Genomic DNA, 10,740 nt, shown 5'->3' on the forward strand with positions numbered 1-10,740 from the left:
TGTTTTGATCTAATATGAAAGATTTTAAATTAGCATAGAAATATTTCTATTAAAATTGAATTAAACTGAATGGAATTAATTTCATTACGGTCATCTATATAGGACTGTTTTAATATATAGCTTCATTTGGTGACTTTGATATATGAATTACAATCACACAGAATAACAATGAAATGGACACACAATCATCATCAAGTCAAGATGTAAAGGCAAACAGTCGAAGTGATAAAGGAGTAACTGGTATAATTGAGTCTCACCTACGCGTGTCTCAACTAGACAATGAAAACAGTAAAGAGGGTGGTGATATGAATAACGTCAAGTGTGAAAAATATCACCTTGACCTTTTTATAAAAATAACTTTATGCAAAAAGAGAAAAAAGAAGGTAATACCATATCAGAAGGGCACTCGTAGAGAAGAAGCAGCATCTTACTCTGCCGAAAGAAAGGCGAAGGTGACATCTGTAAAATTCCCTTTTTTTTTGGTTGAAATGGATTTCTTACAAAAAGATAAATGGTGCATATGCATACAGAAATGAATTTGAATTTCTATTTAAAATTTAAATTCTTTTTGGAAATCGATCATAGGCTTTTGTTATCATCTTATGGTATGAAACACAGCATAGCTTCATGCATTATCGCTTTCTTTATAGTTTGGGTTATCTCTTATTTTGACATTATTATTTATTTGAAATATGTCTCTTATCACATGAGTACATGCACCCGAGGATGATATGTTTCGCTTTCATGTTCAACTCCTGGTTTTGTGATTTCGATGATGCGCTCCTGAAGGACTATACTGGTACCGATGGTTTTGTGTACCAAATCACTCTTAATTGGAAAACCACAGTTCATTGATGAGAGTGGATGGGGCACTTGACTCGAACAAGCTCGGTCACAAAGTGGATGATGAATAAAAGTGAGAAAATTGGTATCGTACGAAGAAGAGGGGGGGGGGAGATAGAGGGAGAGAGAGAGAGAGAGAGAGAGAGAAAGAGACACACAGAGAGAGAGAGAGAGAGAGAGAGAGAGAGAGAGATGGAAAGAAGGGAATTGAAAAAGACCTAAAGTATTTTTTTTCCTTAAATGTAATGGTTCAATTAAAAAATGTACTTTGATTATTGTTGATATGGTTTCTGATCAGACGATCTAAAACTGAAACTGTTCATAAAATTGAAGTCTTACATTTTCTTTTTTCTTCATGTCTTTGCTCCATGATTTACAATAATGTATGTATTGCTACTGTAACATATTGATAAACATTGTCAATTATGTTTTCTTTACACAAAGAAATGAAGGGGACGAAAAGAGATGAAGCGAAAGCAACAACAGGGGTGAAACATGTCCGTTCTCTTTCCAGAAAGAAATGAAATGGCAAGAATTGAGAGAATCTGAAGATGTAGGATATGTAGTGCGAGGCAAGAGGTAAATGATAACTATCGTGTAATGTTACTTTGGAAGTTTGTTTGTTTTCTCCAATATAACAATGACAGTTCAAAAGCCCTCAATAATATGTAAACATTGGTTAATTAAGAAAAAACTTAATGAATCAACATGCAGGACATGACATAAGGCTTTTCTTATACAAAAAAGAACAAAATTAATTAAATATGAAAAGAGAAAATAAATGAATAAACGTTGGACACGACAGGGGGTAGAGGCAGGAACGAAATGCCTCCCCCCCGCCCCCCCCCCAAAAAAAAAACTCATGATGATCAATAGAAAAAGACACAGATGCCTCTCCTAATATTTACGACATGGGTATAACGATCAGAACGGGCAATGATTAGCTCCTTTCTCCCTACACAGACTACGCCTCTTGAAGTAAACCGTATGGAAAACTCATCAAGCCGTGTGTATGCATTATTAAAATATTAGAGTGTCAGTGTTTGGTGCATTAAGAGCCGATATCCTGGACATATTGAGCTTCCTTTCTTGAAAAATCAAATTAAAAATAATAAGAGAGATGAATAACCCACGGTGGTTTTAAAGGCCGACACAAGAGCTTCACGGAGGAAGGATTTAAGAAAAAGGAAAAACAATCTTGTGTTGTTGCTTGTGTTGGGGAAATGTTGTGAACTATACTTTAAACATCGCATATTTTGACATTTTTTGTTTGTTAACGAATTTTATCTAATCTATCAAGCAATTCAGTAGGTTCATGGCTACCCATGTCCTTTGCCCGTGTCCTTTTATCAAAGAGTTGCTTGCAGTAATGTGTGTTAATTAGAATAAAACTAAAACTGATGTAACAAATAAAATGCGCAAAACAATAATGTCCAAGTAAAGAGCAAAAATTTGAAAACCTTTTCCTTCAGTTTTTTCACAAATTTTTTGGATCTGAATTGTACCGCAACAGCACGAGACAAAATAAAAAGCGCAAAATGGATATTATATAATTTATTTCCAAGTAACATTAGCAAAACAGTGAAAACCTTTTCTTTAAGTTTTTTTGACAAATTATTTGGACCTGGATGGTACCTCAACAGCGTGATACGAAGCAAGGGGAATGGTATGGGAGAAGGTTAACGAAGTGAATACAAATATAAGAAGGGATTTTGTTAAGATTAGAAGCCCCGTCTCGTAGGGAACCCCCTTTCCCTTTCCGGTGCTCCCACTATACACTGAGATACACCTAATTAGATCAAGATGTTGATTCTTTAGACATCTTGTGACGAATTCATGATTCATCTACACAGAATACATTTACAAGATGTGAAAACAGCTGGCATGGTGCTTGCAGGAATTAGCAAAAGGACCAGACTTTAATTTGCGAGAGAGGAATTAAGGGTGAAAATATCAAGAATGACATGTTTAGAAGAGCTGTAATATCATGGATGATGATTCATAAGCTTCGTTAATACATCCACGAGCTGAAGTGAAAATGAGTTAAAGAGCCTGAAATAGAGGGAGAAATCATCGCAGTAATAACTAGGATTAAAAACAGTGACCGATTTGATTGGAAATAGTGGTTCAACTACAGTGCGTTTCACAATTTGGCCTGTAGGAATATTATACGACTGCTGCGGCGCTGCACTGCTACTATATACTACTACTACTACTACTACAACTACTACTACTACTACTACTACTACTACTACTACTACTACTACTACTACTACTACTACTACTACTACTACTACTCCTACTACTACTACTACTACTACTACTACTACTACTACTACTACTACTACTACTACTACTTCTACTACTACTACTACTACTCGTCAACAATACCATCACCACCACCACCACCATCACTGCCACCAACAACATTATCTATCATATCCATCATCATTATCATCATTACCATCATCATTGTCGTCATCATTATCATCATCATCATCATCATTATCATTATCATTATCATCATCAAATTTTACTTTAAACCCTTTTCCCTCCAGTGTATTCAATACACTGACGTAGCAACCAGTAAAGGTAATGTGTACTATATTTCTGAGAAAGGAAAGGAAAGTGTTGACGGATGTAAATATAGTTTCTCAGGATGTATTCAGGTATATTTGATATCCGTAGAGACATATGGTCAATTACACAGCAATCATACAAATATCATACAGCAACACCGAGAACATTAATAAAGGGTACATATTGCAAAGTTGCAAAATATTGTATTTCTAATACATTTTGCACTTGGAGTGAAAAAGATCTAACTGGTCGATCATGATAATTATAATGATAATGAAAGCTGCATTTGTATTTCTTGCTAACTTTTTAATGTATCATGCAAGGTCAGTATGAATACTGTTAACGATTGTGTGCACAAAAAAAGAAAATATTTTTATCTTCCAAACCAGAGTACCCTAAATGAATTTCATAAAGGTGACAAAAACATTGGATAATTCTGATTTATTGATTGATCTATATTTCAATACAAGATTTAAACCGAGGACGATAAAACCTTCCGACGTGTTATTGAAGTTGCTGAGAAAGGTAGCTTTAAAGGCCCACTGCACTACTTGTAGCTACTTGCGCCCTCTATATAACAAACAATGCCTAATCGGTGACCATTGGTCCCCCATGATCCTCTTTTTCTTATGTTAACTGAGAGCTGAGTTAATGAGATAACCACCTGTCCAGTGACCTTGCAGGCCGGTGTAATCCCTCTTGTAAACTATGGCAGATAAGCTTTAAGTGAAGAAATTAGACTGTAATTTCCCTCGATACATAATGTGTTTAAAACTATTCGCTTTTCCACTCTTTATGTTCGCTATATTTGAAAAACATTTTTCATATCATTTCTTTAAGAAAAAGAAATACATTGTATCAAATTATATTTAATCGACTGAACATGTACTTGAGACACTGCCAATAAAATACACATGATACACATGTGATGTTCATTTCCTCTAGATGGCGCTGTTCATATCTAAAGGAGAAACGGTTAAAGCTACGATAAGAGCAAGATCTTCCAAAAACATATACACTTCAAGTAATAAATCGTGAAAGAATAGAGACACAGTGGGGAAAACGGTATGCTACCACCGCCCATGGACTATTCGCCATAGATTGATCGCCCTTTTAGGAGAGGGGGGGGGGGGGGGGTCTTGATTACATCAAATATTGAAATGCAAAAGGTTGCAGGAGGGATTGTATATGGGGTGGGAATTTCACCTTCTTTTCATATTTTTTATACTTTTTACTTTCTAATTAAGTTGGTAAAAACATCTATTGCCTTATAATATCCGACAGAGGCAATGGAAGATCTAGGACATAGCTACAAGTAAGGAGACCGTAGCAAATATCTGTCGACCGATCTGAAACTGCAGGATAAAAGTTTAGAGGGCTTAGCTCAAAGAGGGAGATACGTTGCAGTGATAATACTACTTCTTGTAGTAGTGGTTGTAATAGTAGTAGTAGTAGTAGTAGTAGTAGTAGTAGTAGTAGTAGTAGTAGTAGTAGTAGTAGTAGTAGTAGTAGAAGTAGTAGTAGTAGTAGTAGTAGTAGTAGTAGTAGTAGAAGTAGTAGTAGTATTAGTAGTAGTAGTAGTAGTAGTAGTAGTAGTAGTAGTAGTAATAGTAGTAGTAGTAGTAGTAGGTGTAGTAGTAGTAGTAGTAGTAGTAATAGTAGTAGTAGTAGTAGTAATAGTAGTAGTAGTATTAGTAGTAGTAGGAGTAGTAGTACTAGTAGTACTACTACTAGTAGTAGTAGTATTAGTAGTAGCAGTACTACTACTACTACTAGTAGTAGTAGTAGTAGTAGTAGTAGTAGTAGTAGTAGTAGTAGTAGTAGTAGTAGTAGTAGTAGTAGTAGAAGTAGTAGTAGTAGAAGTAGTAGTAGTAGTAGTAGTAGTAGTAGTAGTAGTAGTAGTAGTAGTAGGAGGAGGAGGAGGAGTAGTAGTAGTAGTAGGAGGAGTATGAGTAGTAGTACTAGTAGTACTAGTAGTAGTAATAGTGTATAGTAGTAGTTGTGTTAGTAACAATAATAGTAATAGTATAGTCGTAGTAGTACTAGTATAACATATTATGTAGCACTGCGAAAAAGTGCCCATCTCCGATTTAGATGTCTCTTGGACAAATCATATTGACGATCAAGAGCTACAAAACAACGAAAACAAGAGACTTGGAGCTAGGGCTGATTCAAGGATCTCGCCCTCGCCATCATGGTTGGTTGATCAACAATTTTAAGTTTTTCGTGTCATTCGAGCCTTTCACTTATTTTGATATTACCATGGAAACTAAACCCCTCATCAAAATGTACGAAATTTGAAGGTAGCCCTTAGAAACATGATACCTGTAGAATATGCCTCTGAATGACTTGGTAAATATGAGTTACGAAGTCATTATTTTCACGATCTCAATGTCAATCCTTACGCGATCAGCTTGCAATAACACATCCCTCATTTGTCACTTTTTTTGCATTCATCCCTTTCCAATTAATACTTGTTTCCATGACGATGGTATATTGATATTTTGATATACCTGACGTCCAGTCTAATTTTACATGTATTTTAATGTATTGTACTGTATTAATCAGACGTCATCGATTTATATCAAAAATCTGTATATCAACATATAAATCATAATTATGAAAATGAAAATGCTACAAACAACCCGAATTCATCAGTATATACATAAATTATATCAAGTATATCAAATGACATTCAGATTCAGATTCAGATTAATTGTATTGGTCCATTTGGAAATTCAGTTGTTGGCATTAAATAAATCACTTGAACAAGTTACACTAGAAAAAAATAATATACACAGATAGATAATACACAGTAGCAAATGAACAATGACATATTCATATGGAAACACGGATATAAATCGTCTTTACATAGTGGAATGATATAAAAATAAATAAATAAATAAATAAATGGAAATATTAAGAGGATTCAGTAGTTGAATTGATGAAATTAGTCATATGCCCCCCCCCCCTGATGTTGAACGCCATAAGACGTAATTAAGAAGAGTGTAATGGAGGTTATTACCAATGGATGAAAATTATTACCTCGAAAACCGAAGAAAAAAAAAGCAGATCCGAAAATATTTATAGACGTTGAATATAATTGGAGAATAGACGTGATAAATAGGAAGAAAACAATCAAAATAAATGAAAGGGGGGGACATTGATCTTAAAACCTTTATAGATACAATTTGTCATTGATAGGTATTAAAGGGGAGAAGAAACAATAAAAAAAAAAGACGTTACGAAGAGGAAATGAATCAAGGGAGATAGATGGTGCCCCAAAGTCAAAGCACTTGCTTGAAATCGAACTTTAAAATACTTTAACAAAAAGGGCAACTGAGGGGGAATACCACAATGTAAAGAACACACACGTGCAATATAAACAAGAAGATGTAGGCTTACGCAAAAAGAAGGTACAGAAACTGATAATAGGAAAGTGATGTAGACTATGAGAGAGGGAAAGGGGAGAGAGAGAGAGAGAGAGAGAGAGAGAGAGAGAGAGAGAGAGAGATAAAGACATCGAGAGAGAGGGGGGCATAGAGGGTGGAAGTAGGGTAGGGGGGGGGGGTGGGCAAAGAGAGACAGTGGATATATTTATCAAGAAGACGAGAAAATGAAAATGGGGAAATGAAAGTATTAAAGCAATATATACAAATATTAATTATGATATTTACCGGGTTCATGCCCACCTGTCCCTATGACATTCAGCTTCAGTGAGTAGGTGGCGCCCACGGCAAGAGGTCTGCCTGAGTGCAGGAAGATAACGAAGAGGTGATAGGGCAACGTGGGCAGACCCAATGGGCAATGTAAGAAATAAATGGATCAGAGTTAGTGTTATTGCTGGACTGGAAGTTGGATATAACTATATACAAATTATTCGTATTGGCTATAATAAGGGAAGTAATATAAATGAAGACTGTCACAGCCAGACCGGGCGTTTTTGGAACTCCTCGAGTCGATATGTTTGCACAAAATAAGTCGTCATTGTTGTAGAAATAGAATTGATGAAGACAGTTTTATTCAAAGTGATTTGAGTTAGGAGGCTATCCAAGCAGGAAGATCGAAAACTGAAATATTAAAAGAAATATAAGCTGCTCTACATACTTATTTAAAAAAAAGTTACTAAATGGTCATTAAATCATGAGGAATAGTGTAATCAATTACTATTTATTACTGTCTGGTGAAAAGAAGGAAAAGAAGGGCAATCATTGTAAACATTAAAGTTAATTACCACAGAAATAATAAATCTTAATCCAGCTTTTGAATAAACTTTCAGATTAAATCACATATCGAAAAAAAAAAGTAAATAGTTTTAAAAAACTTGATATACTTATACAGGTCATGTTCCTTGACTTATAACATTCAGCAAAATGAAGAAAATACATTTAAAAATCAATAATTAGTGCTCGGCAGGAAATTTCATCAAGTTGCAATTGGGGAAACAATCGCTGTAACACTGGATACACGGGTCCTTTTCTTCTAAAGATCACACTCCTCCCTCTGCATCCCGCTCTGCATGCAATCCTTCTAAGAATACAGATAAACAGACGACGTCACTGCCCACGATATTATCGGTAGGAGGAATCGATGCCTCTTGGGCGCGCGCTGTCTAAACAAACTAACCGACAAGGTGATATTCAAACTTCATCAAACATCCCCTCTGGACCTGCTTTAAACCAAGAAAGATGATCCTCTTAAACTAGTACCGAGAAATAGATGCCTGCTTTACCTAATAATAGTAAGCGTGTGTTAGCTATCTATATGACATGGACAATCGTCTTAGATTTGAATTAGATTTTATGTTCATTTCACCCAAGATTGGGCTGTTGTTTTCAAAATCTGTTTCTGTTAATTTTATCATGTTTATGGTATGTTTACAACTTCCTTATCTATCTGCTCTTCACCTCCTTCCTGTTTAGCCCATTGACTACTGGAATCGAGTGGTCCCTGTGTTATGCATATGGGAAATAGAGAATTCAGTATTTAACGGGTTAACAGTGCTAATCCGGGGCAGTTGTAACGTGTGGGCGGGGTGGGGGAGGCACTCTAACGAATTTGAGAGCTTTATTTGTAGAAAGGGGCACCTCTGTACCCAAGCATCCTAAACCATTATGGATATAACTCTTGGCCAATTTCATGATTTTGTATAATTCCGGCAGTGAAGCGATAAATTTTCTATGAATTTGTTGACCTTGAGGGAGTGCAATTGAGCCATACGAACGAATGAAAAGAGTAGTTATCATGCTTATCTTTTTTTCTTCTTTTTTTTTTGAGGGGGGGGGGGGGGTAAACGTTGCTTTGTAATTCTACTAACTGCATGTCATGTCATGTAACGACATAGTTATTATATCTTATCATCCTGCTGTCTAAGCGGTGCGGGATCCGGCGGGTATATTGGCATACTTATTAAGAAACACGCGGTGTGATCTCATATCGCATGAAGAGCATGATCAATAGAATGCGAAACGACTACATGTTTATTTCAAAATGACAGAGTCGATCGGTGTCTTCCATCGATCGAAGATATAAAATTGGATTCTTGTCTTAGTTGCCCTCAAGACATGGAAAGAAAAAGAGAATGAAATGCATCTCGTGATTTTTCTAATCATCCCTCGCTTTAATCAATCGGCTTTGTAAACAGGTGCGACCGAAAGAAAACGGCGAGTTTTATTGATTATACCAGTACTTCTACGAATAGTTCTATTAAAGAGAATATAGCTACGATATTTTCAACTGGAGGAGAGATAATGAAACTAGAATTGAATTGATTAAAATGTTTATTGTAAAAGAAAAGAAATCATCTGTATTGATAATGTATTATGTTTGAGAGTTAAACATTGTTGATCTCAATACAAAGTTTACCCCCTATCCACGTTTTGCTATTTTGTAACGATTGTAAGAAGAAAGTGTCAATTCAGTTCAACATTGAAATTCGATAGAATTTTCAAAAGCTTCAGTGTTTTATCTTTGTGTATCTTTATTTCTTCTTTGGCTTCTTCTTCTTCTTCTTCTTCTTCTTCTTCTTCTTCTTCTTCTTCTTCATCATCTTCTTCTTCTTCTTCTTCTTCTTCTTCTTCTTCTTCTTCTTCTTCTTTTTGTTTATCATTGAACAAAAATCAAGGTGTTAACATTTTGGTTACGCTGCTCCGCATGTGTCAAAATGGAAAGCTGTACTATGCGTTCAAACAGCTGTGCCGTATGGTTCAGCGAATTCATACATTGAGTCTATTCGCGGTGTAGAATATATTACATCCGCACTAACACATCCAAGGAAAACGAACTCCATAAATATATTGAATGACCTCTCATACCCACCCACCCCCCCCCCCAGTCTCTAGTTTTCTCTTCTTTGTCTTTCTCGCTCTCCCCTTTACTTGATTACGTTCTTTCTTTCTTTCCCTTTCCTCTATAAATGCACGTTATGTTTTTCTATCCCTGAGTGGGGCAAATATATATACTCTTTATGAATTTGCTTAAATCATATCATAAAACCTTTATTTTTCCACATCCATTACCCATTTTTAGCCTATGATAATGTTTCACTCAATCATTGAGTTATTAATGTAAATATGTATTACTTTTATGGAAATAAAAACCTCGCTTGAGGATAAGATAATTTTTTACCCACTTTCGTTATCCAACCATCAATATTCTTTGATCTAAGATGTACCTACTGTTTTGTTATGCATTAATGACTTTTTAATTCTATTGTCTTTTGTGCAGCATCCTTGTGTTATTATTTATGTAAATTGCACTCAATTCAGCCGCTAAGGCTGCCATGTATAACTTTTTTTTTTATACCACAATAAATGAATAAATATACAATTGGATATAGTAGATTCAAATTGATTGATGAAGTCATCTCTGCCATTTCTATCAATATGTATGGGAGAATTAAGTTGAATTGTGAAAAATCATCAGAGTGACTTTTAAACGTAATCCTTTTCATATTGGATGGCAGTATTGTAATATGCAAACATATAAATACACTACCTTGCCACTCGTAACCCCATAACAAATAACAGGGACTTTCTAATTTCAATGAATTTGAATAATATTTGTGGAATGATGTATCGCCTTTCAGACCCACGATATCTCCAAGCGCTTTAAGGATTATCACCCCAGGGCTGCATGGAATCTACTTCTCGGGCTTGGAATCCCCCTGACTTTGGGTATCTGCAAATCAAAAGACTCTTGGAAGCGATACAAAGGGGCAATATAAATATCGTCCCTCCCTGGAATCGTAAACGAATCGTACTCTATTCCAAACTGTACTAAACACATTACACATTTTCTATGGAACGCTAACTTTCT

The sequence above is a fragment of the Strongylocentrotus purpuratus genome, unplaced genomic scaffold (assembly GCF_000002235.5).
Source record: "Strongylocentrotus purpuratus isolate Spur 01 unplaced genomic scaffold, Spur_5.0 spur5_scaffold_21, whole genome shotgun sequence".
In the NCBI taxonomy this organism is placed as follows: Eukaryota; Metazoa; Echinodermata; class Echinoidea; order Camarodonta; family Strongylocentrotidae; genus Strongylocentrotus; species Strongylocentrotus purpuratus.